We start from the raw sequence: 25,238 nt of genomic DNA on the forward strand, positions 1-25,238 counted from the left end.
ATTTTGAGATTTAAGATCATGGAAGTGGGAGTTCTTGAAATCATACTCACTATATACTTAAAAAATTAAATAGTAATTAAAATAAAAAGCAAAACAGAGACAAATACTTCTTTTACATTAAATGGGTATAGGATAGTTAGCAATGAATGTTTACAGCGCACAGAGATGGTATTTGGGTAACAAAATATCGATGAAGGGAGCTGTAGTCTCTGCTCTGGTGGGACATTGTGTCCTGAGGGGTTTTGGGGAAAGGGGGATCACCCTGTGATTCCAAAGGTATGTTATCCTAAATGCAAAAATAAATAAACAAACAGACAGACAGGCTAAGTTAAGGTAAAGATTGACCTTTGTCAAGGAAGCCACAGGCATAGGATGCGACTACCCACTATGACTCGCTTTTAGTTGGAATTTTTTTTTTAAATATATTTTATTGATTTTTTACAGAGAGGAAGGAAGAGAGATAGAGAGTTAGAAACATCAATGAGAGAGAAACATCGATCAGCCGCCTCCTGCACACCTCCTACTGGGGATGTGCCCGCAACCAAGGTACATGCCCTTGACGGGAATCGAACCTGGGACTCTTTAGTCCGCAGGCCGACGCTCTATCCACTGAGCCAAACCGGTTTCGGCTAGTTGGAATTTTTATGTTCAGACCATCCCCTGTGGCTCTGCGTTTGTAAGGCCGGCCGCCATGCAGGCCTCCCCTGAGCCTGTCACGTTTAGCATGTAGCCCCTTCTTCATCCACAGTGTCTTTGTTCCGAATCACATATATTGTCTGGTGATGTGCTTGTTCTTTACATTTCTCTTACGTGTGTCTCTTACATACGCTTCCCTTCACTTCCCTGTTCCGGGGCCCAAATGCAGAACTCGGACAACACTGGGAAACACGAGGTTCTTTCCGATGTGATCAGAGACACAAAGTCATGTGGGAGGCTGAAGAGAAAGCTCTTTTTCATGGTCGGCAGAGGCTCTTCAAACATTTTCACTCCCTTTAAACTAAACGACAAAGTTCCCCCATCGTGCTGAACTGCTCTTGCTGCTTCCCAGACTGAAAAGCAACCAAAGAGACGGTTACTGCTTAGGAATGTTAAATGCATGTGTGGCTCTCCTGCTAAATCTGACAACCCTTCCTCACCAGCCCAGCTGGGAAATTAGCGATGTAAAGCTCTCTTTGAAACATGCAGTGGATTTACTCCTCAGAATTAAACACACACACACACACACACACACACACACACACAAAATGCACTTCATTCAATTACACTAAGATTAGGATGTTGTGATTTACATAGTGTTTTTAATAAGTAAATATTTCACACTTTATAAAACTGAGATAGGAAGTGTAGTTAGAATACAGACCTACTTTAAAAGATTTATCTAGTTCAAGGAAAGCCCAGACCTGGGGCTTTGAAAAATAGGGCGCCATACGTTGTGATTGACACATGATTTAAAATTTCTGGCAGGTGGAAGGTCCAACTGCCTCAGTGGGAGGCTGGGTTATAACCTGCAAGATCGAAATCTCCGCTTCTTGGGAATTCAGGCACAAATTAGCATGACAAGAACAGCCCAGTCGTTCCCTGGAAAGCTACAGCATTTTCTTCCATCCCAGCATTCTTTTTCTTTTTTCTAAAATAAATTGTTATACATTTCAGAGAGGAAAGGAGATGGAGAGAGAGAAATAGAAACATCAATGATGAGAGAGAATCATTGATTGGCTGCCTCCTACACACCCCACACTGGCATGTGCCCTGCCTGGGAATCGAACCATCACCTCCTGGTTCAGAGGTTGATGCTCAACCACTGAGCCACACCAGCTGGGCTTCAGAGAGTTCTTTAAAGGAATGGCATAGTCCTGCCTGGAGCCTCAGTCATGACGGGGCTCCTCCAGCAGACCCACTAGTTAGTGATCGACAATAGGGAAGGGACAGCTCTCTCTGCCCCCCTGGGAGTGTCTCATAGAAATGCTTGTCACGCCCTGGCCAAACTAATTCAGAATAGTCTTCTTTTTTGGCAACATCCACCCCAACATTCTCACCTGGGCAAGACGCCCTACTTAAGTTTTATCCCCAAATCAGCTGGGTGGTGCGTGTTAAAATTGCAAATGCTCACACAGAACCCTAGGCCTGGGAATTTGTATTTTTAACAAACAGCCCAGTGGTGTCGGACTCATCCTCAGTCCACAGTTCCGTTTCAGAAAGAAGGATGTCTTTTGTCTTCGGTACTGTGGTGACAGATCCCCTGCCTTCTCTTTGGGGAGCAGGTCCTTCCAGGGTGTGAAGAGCCCCCAGGTGTGGTGACCACACCCAGCCCTGTCCTCCCAGCATGTCTTTCTCTTCTCCCTCCCCCATCAGACGTCTTCCTTTCCTCACAGGAGCTCCAGGCCCATCTTAGTGTGAAAGGAAAACAGCAACTATTCCTCACGTGAGCTTTTTTCTTTTTTTACTCTGCGGCTTTCATTGCCTCAATTCTTTTTCTTCCAGGGACCCGTCTTCGGAATACTGGTTTTAAATGCATCAAATCAAATAAAAAAGAAACCCATGACATCAAAATGCTGCTTTCCTACTATGTTTTAAAATGTGATATAGTCATACATGTTCGTCTTTATTAATACATTAGAAAACAAGATCTAGAGGCAGGCCTAGGACTTTTCTTAATTTCAAACCAGAAAGAGTATATGGTATTTTGAAATATTCACAGCAACTGTAATGTTACCCAAAACTATGTGTGATTTCTCTGGTGACAAAGTCTTGGGTAGGTCTACGCCGGTTTGCGGACTACATTTGTTTCCAAGGTTAAATATTAATAAGAAGGAAGCAAAAGGAATCAGACATTGTTGAGACGAATGGGCTGGTACTCTGAGCGTGTTCACTGCACCTGGAGGCTACAGTTAACAACCGTCCCTTCCCCCATGTAAGGAGCAGTCACCCGCCCCCCTCCCCCATACAGGATGGGGGGGGGGGGACTATGATGTTATTAGGGAGTGTTCCCAGGAAAAATCACAAGGAGAATAAGGAAGTGGGGCAGGAAAAAAAGGGGGACCAAAAAAGGAGTGACACCAAGCAGAGAAGACTTATGGATGAGGTAGAGTCCATCTCAGAGTAGGCCAAGGAACAAAAGGTTGAGAACTTTTATAGTCCCATGCCTGCTCCTGGTCCATGTGGAGGAGGCGTAATCACCAGGGAAACCTGGCTCCCCTGGGAGCAGGGGTGAGGTGGGCTATGGCCGAGAAGGTGTGGCCGGTGGCGGAAAGCACGGGGCATGCTGACCTCATGGCTAAGGTGAGCTCGAAAACGGAGCAGCTAGGTCACACAGTACAGCTCTGATTTTGCTGTTTTATCTTCGTAGGGACACCAACATAGTGTTCAGTGCCGAAGAGAAAGCAATCTGAAGAGAGTAACGGCACAATCTTCCCTTTGGAAGGCCTAGGCTCTGTTCCCAGTTTGTCAGCATCATGATCTCAGAGGAGTCATTATCTCCGAGGCCCTCAGCTTCCCCTCTGGACCACATGCAACCTTAGAGGCCACACTGAGGGCGCTAAGTAGACACTTTGTGATGGACTACAATTATTTTATTCCTTTAGCACCGTAGGAATTCGGGCTGTGACTGGCCTACAAGCTCCCTTCCTGCTGGGTCTCTCAGCACAAGTTCCCCTCATTTTCCATGTTTCTGTTATTTCTCCCAGGGGGGTTTGCTTTTGGGTAGGTGATTCAGCTCTTCAGAGGGAACCCATGACCGTCATGTGAGCTGTGTTTAATTTTGCACAGTTCAATTGTCTATTAGTCAGGCTGTACGAGGTGACTCTACTTTTCCAATGATACCGCACAGGAAAAAATCATTCAGGATTTTTTTTCTAGGAGGTTTAAAGGAGGGAAATATAAGTGACTCATCTCTTTGTGAGGATCTGTATTGTAATGAAGACATAGCAAAGGGTGTTATGTCCTTCAAACATGTGTGAATAAGTGACCTGTCTTCCAGTCTTGGGATGAGATTGATGCTATTAGGCTTGTACTGCAGTTTTACTAGTATGATATTCTAGATTGGTTAGCAACCGGAATGAACTTCGGTAATGCTGCTGGGTGTGAGGAATGTGACCCCATGGATGTGGTGGACCCAAGAGGTGTGGCCCCCAGATGCCCCAAGGTTACAGGTTCGATCCCTGGTCAGGGCACATACAAGAAGCAACCAATGAATGCATAAATAAGTGGAACGGCAAATCAATGTTTCTCTCTCCCCGCCCCCCTTCTTCTTTCTCTCTAAAATCAATCAATACATTTTTTTAAAAGCCAAAATAGGCCTAAAACTAGGCCTCTTGCACCAAACAATTAGTGAATGCAAAAAAAAAAGTTATTGAAGAAAATAAATAAAATTCATGAAACACATTTTATTGCAATATTTGCTTTATTGTGGTGGTCTGAAACCAAACTGGCACTATCTCCAAAGTCTGCCTGTCCTGTGATATCATCTAGGTAAATGTTGAAATAATGTAAAAACAATGCTAAATTGTTAATACAGCTGTAGAACTTTTAAAGTGTTTTTAAATACCCTGGTTAGACACATACTACACTCTCTTCAAGGACTCCAGTGGTGAGAATAAAAGCAGGAAAGATTTTTTGCTTTGCAGGAATTTTTCTTTAAAAAAAAAATTATATATATATATATATATCAATATAATATATATATTGATTTCAGAGAGGAAGGGAGAGGGAGAGAAAGATAAAAACATCATGATGAAAGATGCACCCCCCCCCCCACACACACACACACACACACACACTGGGTATAGAGTCTGCAACCCAGACATGTGCCCTGGCCGGAAATTGAACTGTAACATCCTGGTTCATAGGTCAACACTTAACCACTGAACACACCAGCAGGGTGGAATTTTTCTTTTTTTTAAAAAAAAAATGTTTATTTTGTTAATCCCCACCCAAAGATATTTTTTTCCATTGATATTTAGAGAGAGTTGAAGGGAGGGGAGGAGAGGGAGAGAAAGAGAGAGAGAAAGAAACATTGATGTGAGAGAGACACATCGATTGGTTGCCTCCTGCACTAGAGATCAAACTTGCAACCCAGGTATGTGCCCTTGACTGGAAATTGAACCCATGACCCTTTGGTGTGCAGGCCAATGCTCTAACCGCCGAGAAACACCGGCCAGGGCTTTAAAAAAATATGTTTTTATTGGTTTTAGAGAGAGAAAGGAGGAGAGAGAGAAACTTTGATCCACTCCCCCTACTGGCATTGAGTCCCAAAACCCTGGCATGTTTCCTGACCAGGAATCGAACCAGAGACCTTTCGGTGCGTGGGCCAATGCTCATCCAACTGAGCCACACCGGCCTTGGCTGCAGGAATTTTTCTTGGATTTAAGGTACGTTTAAGGCTGCATTGGGAGCCAGCATTAGGAATCATGCTTGGTAAGTGAGCACAGCCTGATTTTTTTTTTTGTTATATGGAAGGCTTCACGAATTTGCGTGTCATCCTTGCACAAGGGCCATGCTAATCTTCTCCGTACTGTTTCAGTTTCAGTGTATGTGCTGCCGAAGCGAGCACAGCACAGCCTGCTTTTGTAGCTTCCAGCCCTTTTCAGAGACCCAAGATCCTCATTTCCTGTTCTCCAGGGCTAACCCACCTCTTCCCACGCTCAGATTTCTGCTTCTGGAATACAACATGTTCTCTGTGAAAGTCCCAGAGAAAGGAATGCCCCTCATAACCTAACCCATCTATCCCCTCAGCGCCCCAACACAATTAGATTTAGTTCTGGGGCTCAGTCCAGTGGCAGTGAGAGCTAGGACTCAGCCTTCCCCTGTGCACTGGGGGCAGTTTTAGGGACCCTCTGTCTGAAGAGAACAGCTGGTGGAGACCCACTGAATCTGGCTTATTGAAAGGCACTTAGTCAGAACAGGAGGTTCCCTGAAAACCAAACCAGTGAGCACATGTTCATGGCTCTCCCTAGCGCCCACATCTGGGTTGCTGCTGCTACTCCTTCTGTTCAGTGTGGGCTGAGCATGGAACTCATGGAGGCACAAGAGGGTATAAGAACTTCATCTGTTCTGGTCTGGACAAGGCAAGAAAAAACTGCCTCAATGCCCCCTTGAGAAACCAACCCCCCCCCACCCCCCGCATAAACTGAACTGCCGAGGCATGCAGCACTGCAGGGAGTACTCAGAATGCACTCCAAATGCTCCAAGATTTGGCTCAATCTGGTGTTTCATTCCCAAATTCCACTTCGTAGTATGTATTTCTTGCCATTTTTATTTTATTTCACCCCTGCCCTAAGCGCAGTGCTTTTGAGTTGCCTCTCTTTTCTCGTTGGTCGAATTATCAAGGCATCTGAGATCACCCCAGCTATGAGTTTGCAACCCAGGAAACAAAGAGAGCGAAGAAATATGATGTCAAAATATTTTACATATTAAAATTCAAAAAGCGATTATTTGAAGTTTTTAAGACACAAATGGATTCTTCACACCAACGCCAATCAAAGGGGTCACAGAGAGCAGAGAAGATTATTTCAATTATTTAGAATAAAGACCAGCTCTATTTTACACGCCTGGGACATTTGAGAACCAATAGGACAGAGTTTGCAAAGCACTGGGTAGTTTGCCTGGCTCATAGTAGATGCTTAATAAACTCTGTTACCGTTCCGTTTCGTGTGCATCATAGTAACTCCTCAGGGCATTTTCGGAAGAGCCAAGCTCTCTAAAACAGCCCTTCTCACAGGTGATGTGCAAATAAGTTACCTGGGGATTTGGTGAAATTGCAGATTCTGACTCCGTGGGTGTGGAGTGAGGACTGACAGTCCGAATTTCTTTTTTTCTTTTTTTTAATATATTTTATTGACTTTTTACAGAGAGGAAGGGAGAGAGATAGAGAGTCAGAAACATCGATGAGAGAGAAACATCGATCAGCTGCCTCCTGCACACCTCCTACTGGGGATGTGCCCACAACCCAGGTTCATGCCCTTGACCGGAATCGAACCTGGGACCTCTCAGTCCTCAGGCTGACGCTCTATCCACTGAGCCAAACCGGTTTCGGCGTCAGTCTGAATTTCTAACCAGCTCCCGGGATGGCTGACACTGCTAGAATGAGATCCATACTCTGAGTATCAAGGGGTTGTATTATCATTCCTACTCCCCCGACTGTACTCACAGTCATCCCTTGGTATCCACAGGGGATTGGTTTCAGTGCCCCCTGCAAATACCAAAATTTGAGGATGTTCAAGTCCCTTATAGAAATAGCATAGTATTTGCATAGAGCCGCCACACATCTTCTTGAATACTTTAAGCCATCTCTAGATTACTGATAATACCCAATGCAATGCAAATGCTATGTAAATGTGTCTTACACTGTATTGTTTAGGGAATGTTGACAAGAAAACAAATGTCTGTACATGTTCAGTACAGATGCAACCATCATAGGCCCAATCCCATTGGACACATCAGCAACAGCATAATTGTTTTCTGAATATTTTCCATCAGCGCTGGTTGAATCCTCAGATGCAGAACCCCTGGGTAGGGAGGGGCAGGGTAGGCCACTGTACGTCGTTTGTTTCGCGCCTTTGTGCCTTCCTTGACCCCCAATCACCTGTTTGGAGCCTACATAACTTTCAAGGTGTAGTTTAAGCCCCACTCATTTGATTAAACTTTCTTCCCAAATTTCTTCAGCCGTAAATGATCAATATTGTCTCTGAAACCCTGAACCAAATTTAATAGGATCTCTTTTATTAAAACGGATGAGAGCTTGCTTAGGTTCTCTAAAAGGTTGGTGAAAGCGGAAATATGGGAATTTAACACACCTATGTTAAGCTTTTAATAAGAACATTTAAATGCACATTTGTTCCACAATTTTTTGGACTTCTGACCCCCAGACCTGTAAGCTGTGGGGAACCAGCACAGGCCCAAGAGCAACGCTCCGGGGAAGCACTCAGTGCTGCCGGCAGACTAGTTCTGCGAGGATGTGTGGTTGGTCTGGCAAGTGCAGTAAGTAGAGAGTAATTAAACGCATTTCTACTGTAATTAATGCAGAACTGCATTTCGTTCACTAATTCTTTCATATGTCTTGCCAGACAGATGGCGAGGGCCTCAACATGTTCTTTTGCTGGCCTTTGCATCTTAGAGATAGCATTTTAAGTCAGCAGCTAATCGCTTTATTTATAATTTAAAAAGAGTCTATGTGGAATTTGGGGGGCTTAAACTTTAGATAGTATATTTAAAATTTGTTTTCCCTCTCAAGAAAATTGAATTCTCTATTGTGCTAAAAACCTTTCATATAGGAAGCATGAGATGGAGAAAACATCACAAAGGTTTGGAGTCCCACTGGCTTGCTTCCTGCTGTTACCAACTCTGTGGCCTTGAACTGTTGGGGAGCACATGACACTTGGTTGGAAAGCTGTAAGGAGGATATTCCGAGAAAAAGGAGGTGTGTGGACGGCCGCCTGCCCTGTTTATGGGAATTCCGACTTAGGGGAGACTTAGGAGAGTGTTGAAGGCAGCGCCCCTAATTATTCCTTGACCTTTCCAAACAAGTCTGTGCATGTGCAGACCCCCGAGTGTTTACTGGAATCCTTATGCTTAATCCCTGGATGCCTTTGCCTAGGACAATGTAAACACGTGTGTCCTCCCAAGATCACTCACCCTACTGATTGTATCTAAAATATAAACTTTATCTCAAACTGTAATAAAGGCCTAGCTAGGCAGGCAATCAGGGCTGCTTGGTGCCTTGAGCCAGGCAACCCCTTAGCCCTCTCTTTCACAGCGAAACTGTGTCGGAGTAATCTGTTCATCCATTGTTCAGGGGCTGCTGGTCAGCCCTGGCATTGGACCTGTTAAGGAACCTCTCTCAACTTAGTTCCTTCTTATGTAAAATGGTGATTATAATAGTATCCACCTAATAGTCTTGCTGGGAGGAATAAATAAAGTACACACACACACACACACACACACACACACACACACGCTGGGTTCACGCATACACAGATAAGTGGGTGGTAGTAATTCTTCCCACTGTATTGAGAATGCTCCAGAATGATGTGAAGGAGTAAAAGGACACTGATAACACCGTGTAAATTATCAGACTGTTTCTATTTTAAAGCCAGAAGGACTCCCCAGGACCATTGAGAATAGGGGTTGGCACACTGTGGCGCACAGGCCAAATTGGCCTGCTTCCTATTTTCCTAGATGACTTTTACTGGAACAGCCATGCCCATTCGGTTACCTGTTATCCTTGGCTGCTTTTGCACTACAATGGTAAAGTTGAGCAGTTGCGACTTTACGTGGCCGGCAGCGTCTAAAATACTTACTATCTGGCCTTTTCAGAAAAAGTTGGACAACCCTGATCTATAACACCTAATTTTCCAGATAAGGAAAAAGGCACAAATAAGAGTAGTAACTTTGTCGGCAGTCACATGGCTGGTTAGGGACAAAACCAGGACTAAAATTTAGATGTCTTGACTCTCACTTCAAAGCCTGAAGGAGGCAGAGAAAATGACAGTTCTCTGAGTCCAGCTCAAAAGGGAGTCATTGGTGGAGCTTGGCTCTGATCTAGGCTGCTATGAAACGACTGCCAAGTGCCTCCCACAGGTGCCTCCCGGTAATCGGTTCATCCATTGTTCAGGGGCTGAACGTCCAAGTCCTGACACGTGCAACTTGTAGACCTGCCCAATGAGAAATGCTAAAAGGAGTCCTTCCAGCGAAAAGGAAAGGATGCTGGACAAGAACTGGAAGCAATGTGAAGAAATAGAGAGCAATGGTATATACATAGGTATATACAAAGTATTATATTTTTCTCCTATTGATTTAAAGTAGAAAGGCATAAACAATAATTATAGATCCATGTTAATGAACATAGACTGTGTAAACATGTAATTTATGATGACAATAGCCACATAAAAGGGAGATGGAGTTGTATAAAAGCAGAAGTGTTTTATACTATTGAAGCTAAAGTGGTGATAATTCAAAGCAGATCCTTCTATGTTTAAGAGTTGAGTATAATCTCTAGAGTAACCACTAAGGATAGAACTAAAAAACACAGGAAAGGAAATAAGCCAGGAATCAAAACAGTACACTGCAGAAGAAATCAAACACAGGAGAAAGCATACATGGAAGAACTGAGCGCTGGCTTCTCTCCCAGTCCCTCTCTCGATGTAACCTGGGTTATATTAAGACTGCAAAATAAGCCTGGCCAGCGTGGCTCAGTGGTTGAGCATCGACCTATGAACCAGGAGGTCACAGTTAAATTCCCAGCCCAGGAGCCCATATGGGGCACGCAGGAGGCAGCTGATCAATAATTCTCTTTCATCACTGATGTTTCTATCTCTCTCTCCCTCTCCTTTCCTCTCTGAATCAATAAAAATATTTTTTAAATTCTTAAAAAAAGACTGCAAAATAAAATAAAAATGAAATGCGGCCTATGTAAGATTATTTTGAAATGCTTCTCAAGCAATTGAGTGTCACAAACAGAACTCGTCCTTCCTCGTTGCCTTTCAATAGTTGCCTACTTCCTGTAAATTCTCCTTTCAGTGTGCTGGCTTGCTGGCTTCATACCAGTACGTCTGTAGAGCAACACTGACACTGTCTTAATTCATTTCTTTAGGTTTTATTATGCTGTTTGATTTTTTAGGTGCCTTTATTGTATTATTTTTGACCATGGTCTTATGTATACTTTGCGTAAAAAATACCTGAAGATGTCCAGATAGACAGTGAATGAAGGGAAACTGCCTTATGTCAGGATAGAATAACTGGTGTCCACATTTGAAACTATCGAGTGCTTTTAAATGAAATTGGGCGCCAATAAAGCAAGATTTGGAAAAGTTAGGATTCTTTCTGCATAGGACAGAAACCTGAATGTAGGTTAGGCCAAGAAGAAAGGCTGTTGGTTCAAGGAACTGAAAAGCCCAAGGCTTCCGGCACTTGAGCTATGTCATCAGGACCTCTGACGTTTCTCTGACTCTTGGCTCTCCTGCTTCTATGTTGGCTCTTTTCTGGGACAGATGGTCCTGATGATAAGATGGCCACAGCACTGCCAACTTTACATCCTTCCAGGTTCAGGGAGAAAGACAGAAGGCCAGAGGTCTATTCTGATTGGACTGGTCATGGGTCCTGAGGGATTTGGGGCACTGATGTCCTGGGGCCAGGCCGAGCCCCACTCAGAGCACATGGACAGGGAGTGGGGGTGAAGTGGGAGAGAATGGCCAGAAGGGAGTCAGAGTCCCAGGATGTTAGAGGTAGCTGCATCCAAAGAAACTGAAACCAGGGAAACGAATGACTTCCGCAAGGTTACAATATCTTCATAGCATGGGGGTGAGGAGAATGGGTGGGAAGGTAAGTCCAGGTACTCTGACCCCTCATGTAGACAGCTCCCCTCAGCAACCCTAGGAGAAGAGATTAATTAGTGTCTTAGGACAAAAATATTTCTCAGAAGTAGGCAAAAATCATAACTTATACTTTCTCTATTCTCCATATACTCAATAAGATGTTGAAATAGATATCTGTATATGTATACATATGTCTATATAGAGATTTTATAATGGTATTATGTATAGTAGATAGATATATGTATAGATATAGATCGATATATGTATGTCTATGTATGTATACAGGGTGGGGCAAAAGTAGGTTTACCGTTGTGAGTATGTGAAACAGTATATTCTCATATTACTATTTACTTATTATTGTATTATTTTTCATATAAACTATAAACCTGCTTTTGCCCCACCCGGTATATGGCAAGAGAGAGAGATTGATTGCATTTTAGACTCATGTGTGACTAGAAATACATTTCTAAGTGTTTTTTTCCCCTTCAAATGAAAAGTTACAGGATAATTATTGTTCAACACCAGGGAGAAGGAACTGATGATCTCAAAGTTTTCCCACAGCTTGTGGTGTTTTTATTGATTTTTCTAAAGCTTATTTGCAAACATCTGAGTAAATATACAAAGTCAATAGTCTTCTTAAGTCATTGCTATTGTTGCTGGGGCCAGGCCCTTGCATCTGCCCTCTTCCCACAAGCATCGGTAAAGTGCCAAATGCACAGACGGGCTGTGTGCTCTGTGAAACATCTGGCAAGCGTGGGCTGTGTTTGGCTACAGAGTCACACACATGGCCGGTGCTGCATAGCACCAGAGGCTCATCTAAGTGTAGCTTGTTTGAGCTATTATACAGGAAGCAAAAGGCCGTGAACCAAGGACATGAATATGGAAATCTCACACTTGCAACAGAGGAGTGTTTTGCCCTATGATTTAGAGACACAAGTAAATTAATCAAACATTGGCCCTAAATCCAATCTTTGACACTTTTTTCCCCTACATGCAAGTGATCCCACCAAAAATAAGCCTTATTAAGGCTCTCTTTTGTAAGTTGGCTGCTCACTTGGCCTTTTCACTGTGGCCACTATGGTTGACTACAGTTCTTAGTGGTGGTTCGCATGCTAGGTATCTAAAGGAGCCCTCTGACTTACAGCTTTATAAATGTATGTCATCAAATGAACTTGGTACAGCCACTTTGGAAGTCAGTTTGGCAGTTTCTTACAAATTAAACATACTTTAGGCATATGACCCAGCAATTGTGCTCCTTGGTCCTTACGCAAAAGAGTTGAAAATTTATGTCCATACAAAAACCTGTAAGATAATTGCAGCTTTATTCCTAATTGTCAAAACTTGAAAGCAACCAAGATGCCCTTCAGTAGGTGAAGAGATAAATGAGCTATGATCTATCTAGACGAGGGGTGGGGAACGTTCAGTCTGAAGGCCCTATAAGGCCTGCGAAATCATTTGGTCTGGCCCTGCCGAAGGATTAGGGGTGAGTTAATTAAATGTTTGACCAGATACGGCAGGCTAATTTTTAAGTTGATAAGTTTATATGACCCACAAGTGATGTTATAAGTATCCAAATGGCCCTTGGCAGAAAAAAGATTCCCCACCCCTGAACTAGACAATGGAATGTTATTCAGTACTAAAAAAATGAACTACAAGCCATGAAACGACATGGAGGAACCTTAAATGGATATCACCAAGTGAAAGAAGCCAATCTGAAAAGACCACATACTATAGCATTCCAACTATATGAAATTCTGGAAAAGGCAAAATTATGGAGACAATGAAAAGATCAGTGGTTTCCAGGTGGGGAGAGACGAATAGGAAGAGCAAAGAGGATTTTTAGGGTAGTGAAAATACAACATTTAGGATATCATACTTATACTATAATCATTATATATTTGTCTAAACCCATGGAATGTACAACACCAAGAACCCTAAAACAAACTGTAGACTTTGGGTGACATAATGCGTCAATGTAGATTCATTAATTGGTACAAATGTACCACTATGGTGGGAGCTGTTGGTAATGGGGAAGGTTATGCATGTCTAGGGGAATGGGGTATTTGGGAAATCTCTGTATTTTCTCCTCAATTTTTCCTGTGAACCTAAAACCACCCTAAAGAAATAAAGTCTGGATAATATAAACAAACATTGAACTCCCTGCAATAGCCACCAGTTAATTTAAGCTACTTATATTTATTTGTTTATTAATTCTAAAATATTTTGTAGTGCTGCCTATATTCTAGGCCCTGAGCTACTGAGGGAAGGGCAGGAAGCAAAACTATAACTGATATACAATGATTGTTTTTTATATAAACCCATCCTTCCTCTATAGTGAATTGGTAAATATCCTTAGAGAGTCTCATCCAGAGTCTCTCTATAGGGTTCAGCTTAGCTCCTTTTTTCTTATTGTTCATCTTTTCCACCTCTCTCCCTTCAAGAGTTTGTGCTGTTGATGATAATTAATCCCAATGATAGAAAATTCTAAGCTTGTTCATTCATTCACACACAAATTCATTCTCTAAGTTCAGCCACCATTTTTGTCATTAATTTGGCAGGAATCCACAGAATGCTGGAATTTATGAAATGTCTTCTTTTTCAGTGTCTATTTTTCATACACTGTCAGCCCCTTTGCCTGAAAACTCTGCTCTCATTGTCCGTCTGAACTTGGGTAAAGTACTGAGAGGGGTTTCACAATCATTCATTTGTTGAAGGAAGTGGAAAGCTTCCAAACTGAAAACAAATTCCAGGTAGTTTAATTACTTGGAAGAGTTTCCTCTATTCCTCAGAAGTTCTTGAACTCTGTGATACTTCCTGTTCAACACCATTAGAAGTTTCCTCTGAAGCTGGCATTCCTCTTAACTCCCCCAAATTGCCATGATCTCTTCCACAGTCACTACTAGAATTAAGGGATTGCTAATGTTAAATAATCTGTCTAGTGTGCAACACAGGAAGTGAATGGTTTCAGTCCCTATTCTAGCAAATTAGCTGAAGGCTGCTCATTCTGAATTTACTTTGTCATTACTAGGACTTAATCAGGTCGCTAAAATCAACCAGGTTATTTACTTACTTAATAGAAGAAAACTGTTCAAATGATTTATCCAGTAGATGTCATTATTCTCTGTTCTCATCTCAAGATCCCTGATGCCACCAAACTTGGTGTGCATGAGTGGAGGATGGGTGAGTAAAGCGAGTGGGCTGCCTACTGTGGAATCTGTGCAGCAGATAAAAACAAGTGAAATGAATAGACAACAACATCCTTAGCTCTTTGAAACATAGTGCTGGGTGAGCACAAAATAGTCAGAAAAAATAAAATATACAGCACAGACACACAAAACAAAATGCTTTCTCTTACAAGATAAGTGCATATTTAAAGAGGTATCAGAAACACATGAAAGTGAGTACTTAAGTTGAGGTGTTGGGGTTAGGAATGAAAAGAGAAAAATCAAATCAAACAAGAGAAGCCCAGCTGAAAATGTGATCATAAGGCAGTGAGAAGTAAGATGAACTCTCTTTTAAAAATATATTTTTATTGATTTCAGAGAGGAAGGGAGAAGGAGAGAGATAGAAACATCAATGATGAGAGAGAATCATTGATCGGCTGCCTGCTGCATGCCCACACTGGGGATCAAGCCCACAACCCCAGCATATGGCCTTGACCAGGAATTAAACCGTGACCTCCTGGTTCATAGGTGAGCCACACCAGTCGGGCAAGAAGAACTCTTTTGAGGCCTAAAAAAAGGCACACATAAATAATAGTTTCAGAAACATCATCTGAAAGATATATATTCCCCAAAAGCAGGTTCTATAATCAAACACATTTAACTTAAGTTAAATAAAGCTAATCAGGTTTATTTGCTTCAGGTGTTCTCAGATTATATAATAACTGTCTAACCTTAGACCTCAGCCAAGATATTTCCCAAACTTCTTTGCTCTTCCAATCTCTATGCCAAGTGCTGTTTTGCAAAATGCAGAGCAGGCAATGCTGCTCTAAACACCTCCTCAGTTACTGTCTTCCCTCAGGATATCCTTCAGGATCCATCCCTGCCTGTATTGCAGGTCTCGTCTCTCTCCATGAAGCCCCCTTGGCAGCCCCCAATAATCTCCATTCTGACCTTATCAATGTGGCTCTCTAAGGGCAAGAAGCAATAAGATCAAACTACTTTACTGTAGCAATAAGATCAAAATACTCATTTCTGCAGCAGTAAGATCAGAATACAGCAGGCAGACTTTACTGTTGCTTCTGCATAGACTACTTGTTTTCTTAAGGATGAATGTGACATGATTTTTCATCTTCGTCCTAGCTTTTGGTTAAGTTGACTTGAATAAATTACATGGAAGGTCCTTTCAGCCAATCATTTCACAGCATCTAATCAATTGAGGTTGAAGTAATATTTACTGTCTGCCTCTCTGACTGGGAGGTGAGGGTGGATGGGACGTGGGACAGAGCATCCCAACAGCCCCAGAAAACAGCTTCCTATGGAATATGTTGATGCTTCAATACATTTAAGGAAAAGTGAGGAGGAGAAACAAGAGAAACGACAGGCTTCCAAACACAGCTACAAGTCAGTTGGTTTCTTAGCTTTGCCTCGCCCTATTCAGCACTGGTATGCTACGGTGGTGATGGTGATGATGATAATGATGGTGGTGATGGTGATGATGATGATGATGATGGTGACGATAATGATGGTGATGATGATGATGATGATGACGACAATGGAGAAGGAAAAGAAGACTGTGGATGTGGTGGTGTAGTGGTTACCCTATAAAGTCCATATTTCAGGCCAGGTGCCATGCTAGGCACCTCCTCCACCCACACAGGTTTAACAAGAGTGGTCACTAAAAAGCCCCTCTGACCAACAATGCCTTCCCCACCTACCTCCCATAGACACAAATTTCCCATCTTTATATGCCAGTTCCCAGAGCCCTTCCTACATCTATAAACATGCCGCCAGTATTACACCGGTGATGTCTTTGTATAAATTCATGTACCATAGGTTTTTAAAGTACCCAACAGAAAACCCTGGTAAAAATATTCAGCGTTGCTGTAGTGCACGGGGGTATTCTCTGGAAGAACAGAGCGATGAAACAAGGCAATGCACTTTTTCCTCCTAGTTTTTACTTAAATACTTGACGTTCACTAAGAACCCACCATTTATAAAAGATACTTTTAAGGTCCCTGGGGTTGCAATCTTTGCTCTTAGCACGTATCAGGGAGGCAATCATAAACAAACACATGATAGGATACAACTGCTTTACCCAGGCATGAGAATTATGTATGCAAAGTGCCCAGCCCACAGGCTCAGCACAGAGGAGCTGCTTTCTTCTCCCTGTTCCTCTGTGGGAGTCAAAGGAAGCTGCACAGAGCAGCACTCTGTCCTGGAGGATGCGTAGGACTCTTCCAGGCAGAGTGGGAGGCCACAGTGTGTGCTGGTGAATGTTGAACAATCCCTGATGTGTAGCATTTGTTCATTTCCCTGGTGTACACTCTTCTACTGCGGCAGATTTCAAGGTATCTATGTGATGTCACTGAAGAGAGTTGGGACTAGACGTGCGTGAGCTGGAAAGAGCCAGCTCCAGCACACCGCTGGAGGGACCAGAGGAAAGGAACAGCCCATGCAAAGGCACGGAGGTCTGAAAACATCTGGTGATTGGTGGACTCTTGTCCTGCGGAGGGTGAGGCAGGGGCTGGAAAAGAGAAGGAAACGGGGAAGCAGGCTTGGTCTGAACCAGTGAATCCACAAAGAGAAGACAGGAGAAGCAAGTGGTGAAAGACGAGTTTGGCAAACAGTTTGGGAAGAGATTGCAAAAGGCATTGAATTTGCGCAATTGTCTCTTTTATGCAATTGATAGTGATCTGAGCCATTCAGGTTTTAGAGGAATACCCGGAGGATAGGGAGATTGGAAGTAGGGTAACTGGTTAATAAATGTTCCAAATAGTCTTGAAAGGAGATATGACCTGCCGATGCTTAATATCCTTGGGCCGCAGCTCAGCCATTTTAGTACTACTCACAGATTTTCTACCTCAGTGGGTTCTTTAACTCAGGCCTCTGGGAAACAACCAAAGGAACAAAATAAAACTAAATTTAAAAGCACTACTAAATATAAACTATACAACACAGCACTTGGCTTTATCGAACATAAATGTGCTTGTTTTTATACACAGCGAATTCTTTTATGAATCCCTGTCCCCCCACAACTGGGGATAGCTTATCTGCTTCTGCTTATCTCCTATTGCTCATTCTTATGGCCTCTTCCTGAGTATCACACTGGTCCCATTAAGCTCGCCGATTGGTTCTATATTTGCTTGATGTTCGGTTATACAAGCGCTCACCCCCCTTTAACGCCAGGAGAGTTTGTTTCTGCAGCTGCAGTGCCCCTGGCGCTCAGGAAGCTGAGCCAGATTTCCTTGGCACTCAGCGTTGGACCTGAACTCCACATCCACCCTGGAGACGGCACACTTTCCCAGCCTCCTGGCCTAAGCAACACTCTATCCACCTGCCAGAACGATGGCCCTGGGTCTCTGTCAGCTGCCTGGGTGGACAGCACCCAGCAGAGTCCTAGCACCCTGGTCAATAGTTGTCCATAAGAGGGTTAGGTAACTGCTTCCTCTGTGGCTTTGCCACAGGCCTGTGAATGCTTTCTAGGCACACGCATTTACCCTCGGAGGTGGGCCTGCACTTTATAAAGGGAAGTGTGAGTTTGTTTGCTGTCGAGTAGTATGAGTTCTTTGTAAATGTCTGCAGACTCCCATACTAACTTTCTCTCGCATGCCTTCATTTCTTCCTGTTTTTCTTTTCCTTCTCTATCTGGCATCAGAACCAAGCGTTGGCTCCACGTTGGCCAGCTCTTTTAACTCTTGTGTCACCAGCAGGTGGGGATAGCAGCAGCAGCAGCAGAGCAGGGAGGTGAGCTGAGCGAGGGTGGAAAAGTCCACTGCAGCTTCTCACCCCCTCAATCTAACCTCGGAGCCAAGAGGACAAGTCTGCTCACTTCTTCCCAAGCATGCTGGTATTCATGCCAAGCCACGTCTCCAGCTACACTGGAATGCCATGGTTAAGAACATGGGCCTGAGTCTGATCACCTGCTTTAAACCTTGCTTATCAACTGCCAGCACAGTGACCTCGGTAGGATGGCCAGATTTAGCAAAAACAAACAAACGCAAACAGGACGCCTATTTAAATCGTCAGATCAATGATAAATAGTTTTTAGTATACGTATGTCCCATGCAATATTTATATTAACCTATTACTTGCTATATATCAAATTCGACTGGGCATCCTGTATTTTACCTGGCAAGTTACTTCATTTCTTTAGGTAGGTACGTTACTTCATTTCTGTGTCCAAGTTTCCTTATCCAGATCTTGAGAATAATGGGGTTCTCTGCCAGAAAGGCTTGTCTTGAGGATTAAATGAGTTGATATATGTAAAATGTTAGGAACTGCCTCCTGGCACACACTGATAAGTGTTACGTGGTTATTCACTATAGTAAAGTACATGGACTTGGGAGTCATTCAGACCAGGTTATAAGATGACCTTGGGCAAGTTATTTAACTTCTCTGTGCCGCAGTCTCATCTTCTACAGAATGGGATAATTCTAGGTCTCCCCTTATGCTGTTGAGAAGAGCAAATAAGGCAACATATGGCAATCATTTAGCACAAAGCCTGGCTCAAAGTGAATGTGACAAACGGTATCATAAACCGTCATGGGAACACCCTCCTGGCCTCCCTCCACGGGCCATTTTGGCTGTGCATCGTCTCCACACTATTCCCGTGGGCACTGGTGTCTCTGCCTCTGAATCTCTGCAGTCCTCGTTGATTTCACTAATTTTGTTCTTTAGATTCCACATGTAAGTGAAACCATATGGTATTTGTCTTTCTCTGACTTATTTCACGGAGCATCATACCCTCTAGGCCCATCATGCTATTGCACATGGTAAGATTTCATTCTTCTTTATGGCTGAGTAATATTCCATTGTTTATATGTATCACCACATTTTTATCCACTCGTCTGTTGATGGGCCCTTGAGTTGCTTCCATATACTGGCTACCTACACTAATAAAAGGGAAACATGCAAATTGACCATCCCTCCACTATGCCCACCAGCCAATCAGGGTGAGTATGCAAATTAACCCTACAAAGATGACGGTTAATTTGCATACACAGGCGCCGAGCGAAGACTGAAGACTGAAGACTGAAGAGGCTTGGCTTCTCTGCTGTGGCCGGACCAAAGGCCTAGGTCCCGGGTGCCGGAGGAAAACCAGTGCCGGCAGCCAGGAGAAGGAAGGCCTATTGCGCGAATCTTCATGAAACGGGCCTCTAGTTGCAAATAACACTGCAGTGGACGTAGGGGTGCTTATATTCCTTCAAATGAGTGCTTTGGATTTCTTCAAATAAATGCCCAGAAGTGGAGTTGCTGGGTCATAAAGCAGTTCCATTTTTAATTTTTTGAGAAACCTCGACATGTTTTCCCATAGTGGCTGCACCAGTCTGTATTCCCCGCAACAGTGTCCTTTTCTCCACATCCTCACCAGCACTTGCCATTTGTGGATTTATTGGCAGTAGCCATTCTGACAGGTATGAGTAATATCTTACGGTGGTTTTAATCTGCATTTCTATGACAATTAGTGATGCTGAGCATCTCCTCATGTCTATTGGCCATTGTACGTCCTCTTTGGAGAAGTATCTATTCAGGTCCTCTGCCTTTTTAAATTGGATTGCTTATTTGTTTGCTGTCAAGTGGTATGAGTTCTTTATAAATGTTGGATGTTAACCCCTTATTGAATGTAGCTCCCATTCCATAGGTTGCTTTTTCGTTTTGTTGGTGGTTTCTTTTACTGTGCAAAAACTTTTTAGTTTGATATAGTCCCACTTGTTCATTTTTTCTTGTTTCCCTTGCCCAAGGAGATATATTAGAAAAAAATCATTGCTAAGAGAAGCATCAGAAATTTTACTGCCTATCTTTTCTTCCAGGAGTAAAGGCTCTCCAGGTGATTCTATTGGTCAGCGGTGACTGAAGAACTCTGCTTATATTGCTTTACATGGGAGTGCCTGCCTGACCTGTGATTTTCCAAAGTACAGAATACTTTTAAATTGGCTACAGGTGTAACCAAACAGAAGGCGCATTTATCCCTCTCAGCACACAGCAGAGCCAAACACTGAATGCGGAGGGTTGCAGTGGAGAAATGAGAGTCGCTGTATTGCTACCCCATGCCAGGAGAACAGGAAAGCTATTGCTCAAGAGCCCCAATTCCCCGATGGCTTCCTATGGGGGGGTTTTCAGGGGTTGTGGGGGGGGGGGGGGGGGGGCGGGGAAGAGTAGACACTTATGGGGAGGGCTGGAGCGCCAGATCTTCCTGGGCAACCTACGCTCTGTTTCTGAAAGGGTTCCAGTGTCCCGGTTCCAGTCATGTCCTGATCCCTTGGTGGGTAGAGGCGAGACTTTATTTCCCAGTGCAGCTGGGGGACACAGTGGCATGCGCATGCGCAGTGCTGTCTCTGTAAAATAACGCAAGGATTGTGCTGATCGCCAACCTGTTTTAGGGCTCAGAACCAGGTGTAAGCTGGTCACTGTGATTTGTGTGCTGTTTCACAGGTTGAGACCTAAATGCCCCTTTTCCCCCCTTCTGCTTCTGGACAGTGGATAAAGGAAGTCTAAAGTGACTTGATGTTCTTCCAAATGACTGTGTAATTAACTATCACTGAACAAACTTCATGTAACGCTTTGCCCGTGGCATATTCCCATATCCTGTTCAGCCAGCAACCTGGAAGCCAATTTTCCAATGTGGGGTAAACGCTGGTTTGTGGGAACCGATTACGAAAATCATCTGGTGGCCCCAAAGGCAGGAACAGGGATCGCAAAACTCCAGACTGTGAGAGCCGGAGGGGACGTTGGAGCAGAGCTTTCCAAACTTTCAAGTGCACACGAGTCACCTGGGGTCTTGTTCATGCCCAGATGCGGAGTCGGTGGGACTGGAGAGGAGCCTGCAAGTTCACATGTCGAACAAGCTTCCAACTGGTCCCGGGGCCACATGTTGATAGCAAGGCCTTGGAGTAAGCCTGCCTTACAGAGCTTTTAAAAATCCCCAGTGCTGCCCTAGCTGGTTTGGCTCAGTGGATAAAGCATCGGCCTGTGGACTGCAGGGTCCCAGGTTCGAATCTGGTCAGGGGCACATACCTGGGTTGCAGGCTTGATCCCCAGCGGGGGCCATGCAGAAGGCAACCGACCAATGATTCTCTCCTATCATTGATGTTTCTATCTCTCTCTCCCTCTCTCTTCCTCTCTGAAATCAATATATATATATATATATATATATATAAAATCCCCAGTGCCTAAGCCCCCCTAGAGGTCTAGTGAATTAGAATCTCAAGGGGTGGGGCCAGATCACCAGCATGTTCTCAGTTTCCCCGACTGAATCTAATGTGAGCCAAGACTGAGAACCACCCATCTGGCAGCTGGGGAAACTGAGGCCCAGAGCGACGAAGGAGTATAAGAGCCAGCGATGGTCCCACATTTTGAAACCTGCATCCAAGACCCTGGCTATAAAAACCCTTCTTCCTTAATTACATAGACACGGAAAGTAGATTAGTGGTTGCCGGGGACTAGAGAAAGGAAAGAAGGTGGGGAAAGGCATGCTCCATAGGTAACAGGACAGGATTTGGCCCTCCAGTCTTGGTTTGCCTATTCTTGAACAAAGTCACTTTCTTACCAAAGGGGTGGGGGAAATCCCTGAAGATTTCCACTTTAATTTAGGCTGAGGCATAAGACTTACTCCAAGCCAGCCACCAAACACCAATTAGCATTCTAGTGCCGGGAGCTTGACTGGAGTGCTCTCTCAGAGGACAGCGTTGGGCTCCAAGATGACTCCTGGCGAATAAAGAGAACCTCAGAGGGATCAACCGCCATCTTCCACTTAGTTTGGAAGACTTGGGTCATCACGACTCAGTGTCACTCTAGACTCATTGCCCTCAGGATGTTTCACAGGTCACTTCAAGGATTTTCAAAGGAACTGGAGAAAGCTGACCTCCTGCCCATGAGGATTTTGAAAGGTAATGGGTGACAAGCCAAAGGAAACGATGGGGAACTGGACATAAATTGATCAATCATGCCTGCTTATTTTCTTCTGGCTGGCATTTTCTCATTCTACATAGGGAAACGGTGGTGTGAGCACCTGGGTCATGTCCTTCAGCGGTTCTCAACCTGTGGGTCGCGACCCCTTTGGCGGTCGAACGGCCCTTTCACAGGGGTCGCCTAAGACCATCCTGTGTATCAGATATTTACATTACGATTCATAACAGTAGCAACATTACAGTTATGAAGTAGCAACGAAAATAATTTTATGGTTGGGTCACAACATGAGGAACTGTATTTAAAGGGCCAGAAGGTTGAGAACCACTGCTCTACCAGATTAGCAATGTGCTTTAATTGGATATTTTCATGCCTGTTTTCTAAAGAAGTGATTCACAGAGATACAGGCAATCCAGGGAAATAAGGCTCATTTAATTTTCCTCTTTCCATCAGCCTTGGTGCTGAGGCTGGGAGAAGTAGCTGATTCCAGCTGACAGCTAGTACATAGTAGAACAGAACTGAGGCCCTCATCGGAAGAGTGACCCTGGCCACTCTGGGCAGTCAAAGCAGCCACCCATCTTATTTGCATAAAAGGCCCTCGGTCCCCAGAGAGGAAGACTGAAGAAGGGCTCATACTTGATGCTGAGGTTAAAAGAGCTGAGGGGAGGGAGGGGAAGAGTTGAGGGAGATGAAGGTGCCCTAACCCCTCAGGAGACTAATCAGGGACTTTACCTTGAAAAGTATTTTAACACCTATCAAAGTTTGGCTGAAAGAGCATCTAACAACATCACTATGGGGCGTGGGTACAGTGTTTTGGCCAGGTTCAAGCCTCGGACTAATGAAAGGACAGGGTCCTCTCATTGCCACGTGCAAGTCCCAGCTGGAGGGCAGGGCCCTCCAGCACAATCATAGCCAACGGCTGTGGTTGTAAGCTTGAACCTATGGTCCTAACACGTGGCCCTACGTGCCTTGTGATAGAGTTCGGGTGCATGTAGTTGAGTGAGGTTGAAACTCAAGAGAATGCTGTAAACAACGTGATCACGCCCCTACTTTGCCTCGTGGCATCTGCTATAAAATAAAGACACGGCTTGTGGGCGCTGTCATTGTCTCCTCATCAGGGAGGCAGCGTCCCACCGAGACCCAGCTATCATTCTCTTGTCTGTCTTTCCTTAATCCTTTCACAACCCCCCCCCCCCTACTCGGGATCACCCTTGGTCGTGCTGGCGTGGCACACATCACCTTCCATTTGGGACAGAAAAGCGATGCCTCTTTACAGCTTTGTGGGAAACAATGGTGTGGTTCGGGTCTGCAGGGTGGCATGGCCAGGACTCCAGGCAGGATCAACTACCAGCTATCTCTGAACGAAGGCATCAAGCTCTTTCATGCCTTTGTCAAAGGCACATGCTGTTCCCTCTGGAGTCGAGAGGGAAGGGGCCAGGGTGTGAGGTTCCTTCCCAACCCTTTACCTTGTGGCGACACCTTCTTCGCCTTTAGGACTTACTCTAAAATTAGCCCCTTTGGACAGTCCCCTCCGGTTCCCCAGGTGGCGTTAGTCACCTCTGTGCTCCATTGAGGCATGTGCTATGGACTTAACCATCTCCATTTGGCAGGTGGGAAAAACCCGAACCTATACAGGCACTGAACAGGGGGAAAGGTGAAGGGCTGGGAGTAAACACTAGAAAATTCTGTATCACCTGAGCCGAACGGGGCAGGACAGTTTCCAGATGAGCCCTCTAGGCCTGACTGGGCGAGGATAGGGATCCAGGAATGACGCCAGTGAAGGTAGAATAAGGGAAGGCCCATCTGAGAGGCAGTAACCTTGGTTATTTTATTCTACTTCGTAAACCTTTTCCACTGAGGCTCACAGTGGAAATTATTCCTGGATATGTCTTTTCTCTGGAACTTCTGAGAGACGCTGGGGCCCTAAGGATCTAACTCCATTTGTCTGCCTTATTCAAGAAGATGCCAAGTGTGGCTCTTCACTAAGTGTCCTGAACTCATCCTGTTTGCACACGGCACTGTGCAAAGCCAATGAAAGAGAACTAGCCCCATTTTATATCAATTGCTGAGTCCCTACGAAAGCTTGCAATTCACAAACTACCATATTGTTTCATTTTAAAGGTCACACAGAATCAGGGTGATTCTGCTGTAAATCCAGGGTGATACTGATGAAGAAATGGAGGTCCCCACAGGAAGCGGCAGGCAGGACCAGAACCCAGGTGCCCCCATTGGGTAGTACAGTACGCAACTAAAGAACCACCAACAGATCTCCCCGGGGAAAGGCCTTGTTTCATCTCTCCTCAAAGCCTTAGACAATTTTAATTGCTTGACCTTCAGAACTCAGGAAGACCTTTCAGACTGTGGTTTGCGTCCTGGCCAACAAAAGCATTATTACAGGGACTTGCAAGAACAGCGACAGTTTGCAGCATGACCCAGCCCAACCAGGAAGAGCTCCATCACAGGCTGACAAATAGAACCACTTCCATAAAAGAGAAATGAGTCCAGAAAAAACAAACTTACAGCAAATTGCTCCTTGTAGTAGGAATATTCCAGTTGCGGGTATAATAAGAAGCAATTTACAAGGAAGGAACAGAATAAAGTTGAGGGATAGGAATAGGAGGTATTGTGAAAAAGAACTGAGAAGGAGCATGGCCAGTGTGGCTCAGTGGTTGAGCATTGATCCAGGTCACATGCCCTGGTTTCAGGCTCGGTCCCCAGTAGGGGTGTGCAGGAGGCAGCTGATCAGTGATTCTCTCTCATCATTGATGTTCCTATCTCTCTGCCATCAATAATAAACAATCAAATAAGTAAATAAATAAAACAAATCACTACACATAATAAACTTAGAGATTTCGCAACCAAA

The 25,238-nt window shown here is 44.2% G+C and overlaps 1 non-coding gene across 1 annotated transcript; it reads right to left on the minus strand.

Moving 5' to 3' along the window:
* Positions 1–5,441: 5,441 nt before the first annotated feature.
* On the minus strand, positions 5,442–5,548 carry LOC111826960. The gene has a single exon (XR_002830407.1). It is a non-coding gene; the product is annotated as a U6 spliceosomal RNA (small nuclear RNA).
* Between the last annotated feature and the right edge of the window lie 19,690 nt (positions 5,549–25,238).

This window comes from Myotis lucifugus, unplaced genomic scaffold (genome assembly GCF_000147115.1).
Source record: "Myotis lucifugus unplaced genomic scaffold, Myoluc2.0 scaffold_114, whole genome shotgun sequence".
In the NCBI taxonomy this organism is placed as follows: Eukaryota; Metazoa; Chordata; class Mammalia; order Chiroptera; family Vespertilionidae; genus Myotis; species Myotis lucifugus.